At 45.4% G+C, this 9,275-nt stretch overlaps 1 long non-coding RNA gene across 1 annotated transcript; it reads right to left on the bottom strand.

Annotated features, from left to right (window-relative positions):
* Positions 1-2,311: 2,311 nt before the first annotated feature.
* LOC143649574 (uncharacterized) lies at positions 2,312-4,682 on the bottom strand. Its single transcript, XR_013159119.1, has 3 exons — positions 4,610-4,682; positions 4,286-4,347; positions 2,312-2,408 (listed from the first exon to the last, which is right to left on the bottom strand). It is a non-coding gene; the product is annotated as an uncharacterized LOC143649574 (long non-coding RNA).
* Positions 4,683-9,275: the final 4,593 nt, after the last annotated feature.

The following is a 9,275-nucleotide window of genomic DNA, read 5'->3' as shown; positions in this document are numbered from 1 at the left end:
CAGGCACGAGTATGGGGAGATGGTGCACGCCACAGGGAAGGCAGCTGTGCAGGCTTCGCGTCAGACAAGTAGCTGTGTCTGTGTGGGGTTCCGCCAGCATTCCTGGCTGGAAACACACTTCTTCCAGCCTGTGACACTAAAAGTAAAACATGGGCAGTCACCAGGGAGGAGGGGGAGGAGAAGGTGAGCGTCAAAGTTTCCATTTCCCCAGAAGTGCCCTGCCTTTTCCTGACTGCCCTTTCCTCTCTGGCGTTCGGGATGGTGCAACGCCTAAACTGGAGCCTCTCCTTCTCACCCTCCCCCATGCCCCAATCTCAGTGCCCCCTCCCCCATTGGCCACACCCCCTCCAGCTGTAGCAAGTCCCCCACTTTTATGCATGGCCCCGCCTCTAGAAAGCCCTATTGTCTCCAGGTCTCAGAGAAGGCTTCCAGCTTCCCCTCTTTGTCACAGCATCTGGAAGCTGGGGCTTAAAGGGCGTGGCCCACCTCCCACTTGGGGCCGCGGGCTTGGCAGGCGCTCCCCTCTTGTGCTCTGAGTTTGGTGCTCAGGCCAGTGGAAGATTAGGCAGCAAAGGGCAAAATTCAAGACACGGGGCTCAGCCCAGTCTCTGCTCAGGCCCTGGGAAATGGTCCACACGGCAGGCAGGGGAAGGAGCAGAAGCAACACATCCCAGAGATCATCGAGTGATAAAACCCATCACAAAAATACACCGGATCATCAGACCCCAGACGGCAGAGCGGAGACTGCCTCCAGGCCTTGGGAGAACAAATTCCAAGGGCTGCAGCTGGGTTGAAATAAGTGGCCAATGGGAGGGAGGCTAAGCAGTGTGGGATGTGTGGGGTTTCCTTTCTTCTCTTTATTCCCTTTTCTGGAGCGATGCAAATGTTCTAAGAACGACCATGATGATGAATGCACAACTTTGGGATGGTACCGTGAGCCGCTGATGGTGGAGTTTGGATGGACTGCATGTGCATGAAGATGTCACAGTAAAAATATGTTTTTAAAAAGCGGACTCTGAAACTTCCCCAAAGCAATGCTGGGGGAGGCTGAACGATGCAAAGAACACTCAGGTCTTCACCGATGGGAAGAAAAACCTCAAAGACGCTCCACCTAGAATCGTGGGCAGGAAAAACGCAGCATCTGGGGCCGCGGTGACATGGCCCGACTCGGGGTGAGGGGTGGCCCCAGGGCGCGACCCCAGCTGTCCCTTCAACGCAGCGCAGTGGGGCTGAGGCAGCCAAGCTCCAGGCCGTGTCCACGCGGACGGGTACCGACCCTCGAATTCCCGAAGCAGCAGAGGCAGTGCCGAGGGTGGGCCTTGCAGAAGGGCTCACGTGGCGCCTCCCGGCCCTGCGGCGGACCCCAGCCTGAGGGCCTTGGTCAGCGCGAAATCTGCGGTGCCCACGACACCGGCCGGCAGTGCGCTGCTGGGGGTACCGCACTACCCAGGAACAAAGCATTTAAAAATGATGGAAATTCCTGAAAAAATTATTAAAGGGTGTTGATAAGGCAAATGACAAAACATTGAAAAATGCTATTCTAATCTTTAATACCACTTATTATATGGCTAAAAGTAATCTGGCATTTTTGGACCTGAACTTTTTTTTTTTAATTTTATATCAATCAATTTTTTTAATTAATTAAAAAATTAAATTAATTAAAAAAATTAACAAAACATTTGGAAATCATTCCATTAAGAATCAGTAATTCTTAATATCATCACATAGTTGCATATTCATCATTTCTTAGTACATTTGCATCGATTTAGAAAAAGAAACAAAAAGACAACGGAAAAAGAAATAAAATGATAATAGAGAAAAAAAAAACTATACGTACCATACCCCTTACCCCTCGCTTTCATTTACCACTCTTTCAAACTGAATTTATTTTAACATTTGTTCCCCTTATTATTTATTTTTATTCCATGTGTTCTACTCTTCTGTTGATATAGTAGCTAAAAGGAGCATCAGACATAAGGTTTTCACATTCACAGAGTCTCATTGTGAAAGCTATATCATTGTTCAATCATCATCAAGAAACATGGCTACTGGAATACAGCTCTACATTTTCAGGCAATTCCCTCCAGCCTCTCCACTACATCTTGAACAACAAGGTGATATCTACTTAATGCATAAGAATAACCTCCAGGATAACCTCTCGACTCTGTTTGGAATCTCTCAGCCATTGACACTTTGCCTTATTTTAGTCTTCCCCCTTTTGGTCGAGAAGGTTCTCTCAGTCTCTTGATGTTAATTCTCAGCTCATTCTAGGGTTTTTCTCAGTCCTTTGATGCTGAGTCTCAGCTCATTCCAGGATCTTTGTCCCACGTTGCCAGGAAGGTCCACACCTCTGGGAATCATGTCCCACACAGAGAGGGGGAGGGTGGTGAAACCGCTCATCATATTGGCTGGAGAGAGAGGCCACATCTGAGCAACAAAAGAGGCTCTCTTAGGGGTGACTCTTAGGCCTAAATTTTAAGTAGACTTGACCTATCTTTAGTGGGGTAAAGTTTCATGTGAACAAACCCCAAGACTGGGGGCTCAGCCTATAGCTTTGGTTGTCCACACTGCTTGTGAGAATATCAAGAATTCAACTTGGGGAAGTTGAATTTCTCCCCACTCTCACCATTCCCCGAAGGGGGCTTGCAAATACTTTTCCAGTCACTGATCAAATCATTCTGGGATTCATCGGGGGATCACTCTGGACAAACCAACAAAATCTCATGTGCTACCTGAGATTCCAAGTACTTATGACATTCAATCAAACTATCTACATGAGTTATATTAGGAAATGCTCTAGTCAAAATCTAAATTTTGTAACAAATAAACATTTTTTGCTTTAGTCTTACACATAATGTGACATTTTGAAGTATTAGTTATCATCTATTTTCAGCACCCTGCAATAATGACAATCCTTTGTTCTTCCTCGTGCAAAAACATTTTTAAAATTTGTACAGTGTACATTTCACTATTATTATACACTCTAGGCATTCCTAGATTATACCATCTCGATCTTTAACATCTATCTTTCTTTCTGATTTCATTTATGTCCCCAGCCCTCCTCCCTCTATCATTCTCACATGCAGTTTCATTCAATGTTTTAACATAGTTACATTACAGTTAGGTAGTATTGTGCTGTCCATTTCTGAGTTTTTGTATCCAGTCCTGTTGCACAGTCTGTATCCCTTCAGCTCCAATTACCCACTATCTTACCCTATTTCTATCTCCTGATGGTCTCTGTTACCAATGACATATTCCAAGTTTATTCACTAATGTCGGTTCAAATCAGTGAGACCATACAGTATTTGTCCTTTAGTTTTTGGCTAGTCTCACTCAGCATAATGTTCTCTAGGTCCATCCATGTTGTTACATACTTTATAAGTTTATTCTGTCTTACAGCTGCATAATAGTCCATCGTATGTATATACCACAGTTTGTTTAGCCACTCATCTGTTGATGGACATTTTGGCTGTTTCCATCTCCTTGCAATTGTAAATAATGCTGCTATAAACATTGGTGTGCAAATGTCCGTTTGTGTCTTTGCCCTTAAGTCCTCTGAGTAGATACCTAGCAATGGTATTGCTGGGTCATATGGCAATTCTATATTCAGTTTTTTGAGGAACCGGCAAACTGCCTTCTGGACCTGAATTTTTAATAGAACTTCCAAGAGAAGGTACTATTTGACAGAGGTAAGCCATTGTAATCTAGATTTTGACCTACTTATTGGAGATATACATCTATTAAAAGGCGAACACAACTTTTTGAAAAGCAAACAAATTACCCAACAAAGTTTCAATCATGATTGGTTAAGCGTCATTTCTTTCACATAAGAATATTGCAAGAATTTATTTAAGATGCAAAATTTAGGATCTTGAAGACAGTTTAATGGTTTTGTGGATTTTGTGGGTCTGGAAGGGACTGAGATAACTATATATCAAACATTAGTATTAGTGCTCAAGATAAATTATTTCAAGAAAAATCTTTCTATTAAAAACATATTAGATATTTATAAGTAGTGTTAGTATAATTCTGGGTAGAAAGTGGGTCATTTCTATTGACTTTTAATAAAAATCCCCAGATGCTTTAATTTGCCTTGTAAAAATGTCCACAATTATGTCTGGATGATGCAATAAAATATATAAAACGAACACCTTATATGTTTCCCCCAGAGCTTTATATTTCTATTAGACATCAAACAAACAGCAGAGAGAGTGAGATCGTTTATCTGGAGAACCGGGAGTTGAAATAATGAAAATCGGAAGAGTATTTGGAGCTTCCCGGGTACCTGAAAAGCTGAAGCTCTAACAGCATTCTGGAAGGCGTGCCATGGAGATTTGTCCATTCCTCCTAGGAGAAGTTGCAATGTGAGAGTGGTTCAGCATTTGAAAACTGCCTTGCATCACGGCTACACTGACAGAGATGTCAACACTGTCTTTAGCATTAAAAAAAAGTCCTATTTCAGTTACTGGAAGAAGGATGAAGAAAGTTGTGTCAGGTATGCCCTCAGTGAGCCCTCCCCTGACTACTCTATTTCAAATTCCAACTTGCCTTCCACTCTCCAGAACGCTTGATTCCCCTTCTCTGTTCCAGTGTTTTCCATGGCACTCACCTTTACACATTGTATTCATTATGCATTTTCTCTCCTTCTATAATATTTGCTCCCTAAGGGAAGAGACTGCTACTATTATTTTGGTCACTGATATATCCCAAATGCCTGGAACAGAGCCTCATCTCGGGAATGCTCAGCAAATACTTATTGAATGATGACACACACAATAAATAAACTATTAAAGGAAAGTGGATGATGTGTTCAAAAAAGGAAGATGATACACAATCCGAAGCCAGCACATAGAGCAGGTGTTCCAAGGGGGAAAGCTATCAGTTTGTCTAAAAATAGTATGAAAGTGTACTTCCAGTTAGATGTGAAAAGTAAAATGAAATGGGGCATTATGGTTGCTTCATTTCTTCAATTCGGAAACTAAGTCAAATAGATTAGTGGGGCTTTGTGCTTTAAGAAAATGCAGTCGACTAATTTGATGCGACAATCCAATAGCCAGTTTCATGATTTAGTTGAGTAGCAGAGATACTGAATATATAAAAACTGTCAATATTATAAGGGCTGCAAAATATTTAAATGAAATTGATGTTAGTGGAGCAAGAGCTGATACAGTTTTCTGTGCCAGGATAATATCGATGATGTGAAAAGAAATTCTTTGGCGGCTACGTGTCACCCAGTGACTATGTAACCGGTAAGAAGTTGTTGGAAGGATTTCTGAGTGTTTCCCACATGTGGTCACGTCTCGGTGAATGGTGTTTTTGAGGAGCAGCTATGTCAAGCAAAAAGTCATGCCAATTAAGTTTTTAAAAGTCTGCAAACGATTTGGGAATTATTTGAACGATCTGATGAGCAATTGGTGCTCCAATTCATATATGTTGGTAAACGGTTAAATGCCTTGACTTATTCATGTGTTCTGCTGTATACCTGTGAGCTGTTTTGAATATTCCACAGTGCACCGAGTGCCTCTGTTAGCCGGCAGCAGGCCACGTGTGGGGGTTTACAGGGCAGGTCTCATCTTTCCCCAGGAAGTTCGCATTCTGAGAACATGCCATATTGACGCAGAGTATAAAACAGAGTTTAAAAAAGTTTTTTTCTAATATTTATTTTTTTCACTTGCAAACTGCAGCAAAACCTGACCGGTTTTGTTATGCAGATGGGTATCCCTCAACATTTTTAAAGAATTTAGGCATGTATAAGTAGAAGAGATCTTCAGAAAGGAAAACTTCAAAAATAAAACCTTCCGACTTTGTAACTTTTCAGTGGCAGTGGGTCATGTGCTGGGAGGCCTCATGTGCGGGTTTGAAAGGAAGTGTGCCCCCTAGAAAAGCCACGTTTTAATAAAAATCCCATTTCATAAAGGCAGAATAATCCCTATTCAATCCTGGATGTTTGAAACTGTTATCAGATCATCTCCCTGGAGATGTGATTTAATCAAGAGTGGTTGTTAAACTGGATTAGGTGACGACATGTCTCCACCCATTTGGGTGGGTCTTGATAAGTTTCCGAAGTCCTATAAAAGAGGAAACATTTTAGAGAACGAAGGAGATTCCGAGAGAGCAGAGCAGAATGACACAGCCACGAGAAGCAGAGACCACCAGCTAGCAACCCTTAGAGATGAAGAAGGAAAACGCTTCCTGGGGAGCTTCATGAAACAGGAAGCCAGGAGAGAAAGCTAGCAGATGACGCCGTGTTCGCCATGTGCCCTTCCAGCTGAGAGAGAAACCCTGACTCTGTTTGCCATGTGCCTTCTCACTTAAGAGAAACCCTGAACTTCATTGGCCTTCTTGAACCAAGGTATCTTTCCCTGGATGCCTTTGATTGGACATTTCTATAGACTTGTTTTAATGGAGACATTTTCTCGGCCTTAGAACTGTAAACTAGCAACTTATTAAATTCCCCTTTTTAAAAGTCATTCTGTTTCTGGTATATTGCTTTCTGGCAGCTAGCAAACTAGAACACCTCATCTCCCAGGAATCACATCCTCAGGAGAGCGCCTGCCCCAGTGCACTCCCGCCCTAGGCACGGAGGATGTGGGGCCTGAAGTTCCGAGCTGCAGGGGACAGGGGAGTTTGCAGGTTGGTGGGGAGTTTAGTGCTGGGGAGGAGGGCAGCGGCGTGTCCTGCTGAGCTGAGATGAGCGCGGAGGGGGCACGGGAGGTGGGCTGGGCCCCTTGCACGGTGGCCTGGGGAAGGGGAGCACTCACGGCAGTGGGGGATTGTCTGGAGCTGCCCGCGTGCCACACACTGGGATGGCAGAGCGGAGCCGAGGCTGCGGAAGCCTGGTCGCCGTGCTTGGGGCTCGGAGGCTTCTCGGGGACATGGTCACGGCGGGAGCGGGAAGGAAAGTTCTTCAGGCTGCCATAGAGAACGAGGAGAAGTGGGGTGGGCAAAAGAGGCGCAGAGGGTCAGAGCTGGCGTCGTTCACAGGACAGAGAGGCGGAGGTGGGACACACGGCAGAATTTAGATTGGACGTGTTGTGCCTCGGCGGCCAGGATGTGCACATGAATCGACTACCTAGAGGTGACACTGGGGACAGGACGATGTGGAGAGGGATTCTCCCAGGAGCAGAGTGCAGGGGGCAGACGCAAGTTTAGGAAATCTGAATCCAAAGGGGCTGCTAGAGTGGGGATCAGTGATTTGTCACGTCCCACCAATAAGGAAGTAGTGAAGAAAGTCGCAGATAAACGCGTGTGCAACGATGCAGCACTTCCGGTAATTCCACTGCGGAAAAGAGAGCAAGCAAAGGGAGAGAGCCAAACAGGCAAAAAGTGTAAATGAAGCCATTCCGGCAGGCCTCACCTTTTAGGGAAATTCGAGCCTCTGAGTTTGCCATGGAAGGAAGGAGAAGCCACGCTCCCCCCTCAATCTGGCTCGGGAGCCTTCTGCACCTGGTCAGCGGGTCAGCACGCCAAGGGGCCAGCAGCGCAGGCGCGCCGTCTACGTGGGGGGCCTGCCTTGCTCGCTCCACCCTGGGATCACACTTCTCCTTGGAAAACACCTCTCTGGGCAAACCCTTTTCAGGAAGTGACAGGAGAACAAGGAAAGAAGGGGGTCAACGGGCTGCAAGTGGACATGGAAGTGCTGTCCTTCCAGGGAGAGCCTTCCTTTTCTTGTCACTTTGTTCTTTTTAACCAGGGTTGTTGCTGAAGTCCTTCTTGCTACATTTTGGTTATAACACCCGTGATTCCGTCTCTGGCGGCTCCCATCAACTGCGTTTCTGACGAAGCCTGGACTAGCCCAGCCGTCTCCTCCTTGTCTTTATTCTGACTTGTCCCGGGCATCTCACGGGACGCTCAGCTGAGTGAGAATCTCTGCTTATCAGGTTAAAAACAAATTCAAACTGTTTTAGGGTAAACAGCTGTACTGAAATGGAGGAAAGTAAGTCTCAAGCACGGTTAGGAATAATGCTGCACAGAAATGCTACGCCTGCATATTTCTTATATTATAGCCACATATGTTAAAAATGAACCCAATTCTCTGTTTCTCCAGCCCACACTTGGGCATTTGTTCTCTGTCTAGTCAGCTAAAACCTGGTCCCTGTACAAAACTCAATAAAACGTTAGCATATTATTCTCACTATCACAGAGGGGTGTGAGTAATTGAGAGATGCTGTCTCTTGAAAAATAAGATTATTTTATAGAAAATGATAACAGCAAAATCTCTTAGGACTGTTTTAAATACATCAAAGCACTAATTATAGAGTCACTATTTATGCTGAGGAAGAAAAGAAAGGAACCAGGAAAAATGATGTGGGCATTTTTAGGTCATTTTAATAAAACAGAGAGGAAATAAGTAGCCCCTGAAGGAGACATGCAGAGCACAGGGCCCTGGGCTCAGCTGTCTCCTGTTTGCTTCGCATGTTTGCTGCGACAAGAGCTCGCCGCGGATTATTTCATTTAATCCTCATGACAACCTGTGAGGTTTATTAAATGATTAAGAGGCCTTTCCAAACCTGGCGATCAGTGATTGTTCTGGAGAAAAGTCCAGGGAGCAGTAAGTGCCTGAAGCATTTGGCGTCCTTAGGAAGAAAAGGGCTCAAGAGGTCTTTTCTGTGTTAAGTGAAGCGAGGCCTGCACTGTGGCCGGAGCAGGCATTGGCCTGGTCATAAGGGAAGCCTCGCCTCTGGGTGGCTGGGTGGGAACTCTGCCCAGCGCGGCTGGCACACGCCAGCTCTCTTCTGAGGAAGGCAGAGGCCGTGTGTGCGGGAGAGAGAGTCCCAGGCTAGACCCTGCACGGTGCTTGCCTCTCCATGAGGCCTGGAGCACATCCCAATCTTGGAAGTGAGATCCAGTGAGTTGTCCTACAGCTGCCTGCCTGCCCTTAAGAGCAATCTGGGCATATAAGGGCTTGCAAAAACTTCTGCAACTTCAACTAGCAACTTCCAGCAGCTTCTGGAAACCAACGGCAAAGACGCAATCAACTCACTTCTGACCCTGACCACCTGGACTTGGGCCATCCCCACGGGGTTCGGGCAAACCAAGACTGCCCTTCAGGTGCCAGTCGCAAGTTTGGGGGGCCCTGGCTACCCACATTGCTAACCAACTGTTTACACATTTGGGAGTCACCACCACTCCCTCGGTTGGACAGTTCCCTAGGTCGCCTCACAGAACTCCCTGGAAGCACCATATCTGTGATTCCAGTTCTATGACAGTAAAAGGACACAAATAAGAAACTGAAAGAAAAAATGCAGAGGGCAGCGTCTGGGAGAGACTCAGAT

Source organism: Tamandua tetradactyla, chromosome 11 (genome assembly GCF_023851605.1).
Source record: "Tamandua tetradactyla isolate mTamTet1 chromosome 11, mTamTet1.pri, whole genome shotgun sequence".
Lineage (NCBI taxonomy): Eukaryota > Metazoa > Chordata > Mammalia > Pilosa > Myrmecophagidae > Tamandua > Tamandua tetradactyla.
Note: the sequence above shows the minus strand (reverse complement) of the source record. Positions and strands in the feature narration are given on the sequence as shown.